Here is a 1,347-nt window from a genome sequence, read left to right as displayed (position 1 = left end):
TACATTTATGTATATAGACAGTATGTATCTATATATATCTATATATAGTGTACTGTATATACAGTATATATATATCTATACATTTCCTCTGACCACCCACTCAGGGTTAAAGTTTCCGATGTGAGCCACCTGCCTGCTCTCGTCCCTCTCCGGTCCTCACTGTGTTTACTGTAACTGTCAGAGACACAGTGTCGGTTCCCCTGCGCGTCCCCGTGTCAACCTGCTCACGTCGTCCCACGCTGAGTTCTGAGAGTCCGCACGCAGATGTACACGCAAACTGTTTCTTTGAAGATGTCTCCTGCTGCCTGGCGGCAACAGAGGGGGGTGCCAGAGAGCGTGTAGCGGCGGCGACCTTACACTAGTGAAGACAGTGGGGGGCAGAGAGATGAATGAATCAACAGCTACGACCGTAATGTGAGGCTGAGATGTGAGAGCAGGCTTTGATTAAAGTTTAATGGAGATCTGCTGCAGCATCAGAGCTGTTAGGGAGGACGGGGTGGGGGGGAGGGGACATTAACCCATGTGTATCTTTAGGGACATTTTAGATTTGGATCATTTTGGCTGTAAATGCATCCAGCATACATTTAGGCAAGGGTATAATTTCCTTTATTTTGAAGGCTCAACCTTAGCTTCTCAATCCATTGGGCAACACGGTGGCGTGGTGGTTAGCACCGTCGCCTCACAGAGAGAGTGGAGTTTGCATGTTGTCCCCGTGTCTGCGTGGGTTTTCTCCGGGTTCTCCGGTTTCCTCCCACAGTCCAAAGACGTGCAGGTGTTGGGTTCATTGATGACTCTAAATCACCCGTAGGTGTGAATGGTTGTCTGTCTCTGTTCGTCTCTATGTGTCCTGTGATAGACTGGCGTCCTGTCCAGGGTGGACCCCGCCTCACGCCCGATGTCAGCTGGGATCGGCTCCAGCGACCCCGACAGGGACAAGAGGCTGAAGATGACTGTAAATCCATAAATCAGACAAAGATGTCTCCATTACAACCATAATGTTTGATCCCGTGTCCACTGCAGCATAAAATGCATTACTGACGCGATGCTGTTGCTAAATACTGACATCTCCCAGACTACGAGTGTTTACACAGACAATAATTATTTGTTTGTGTTTTTAATTTTTCTCCACAAAAAAAACAACAGTGACATCTTGTAAAAAAAAATGACATTTAAAAAGTTAAAATCTGCAGATGTATAAAATATTTGGTGCTCATGATCAGGACTGGAGTGGGTTCAAAGATTGAACTCAGTGGAAGGGGAACATAATATTAATACATAATATTTTTATAGTTATATATAAGTTATATGAAGAGGATATTTTTGTCCCATAAAGTTCACACTGGCCGC

The sequence above is a fragment of the Echiichthys vipera genome, assembly GCF_963691815.1.
Source record: "Echiichthys vipera genome assembly, chromosome: 18".
NCBI lineage: Eukaryota > Metazoa > Chordata > Actinopteri > Perciformes > Trachinidae > Echiichthys > Echiichthys vipera.
The sequence above is the reverse complement of the archived record's forward strand: the minus strand, read 5'-3'. Positions refer to the sequence as shown.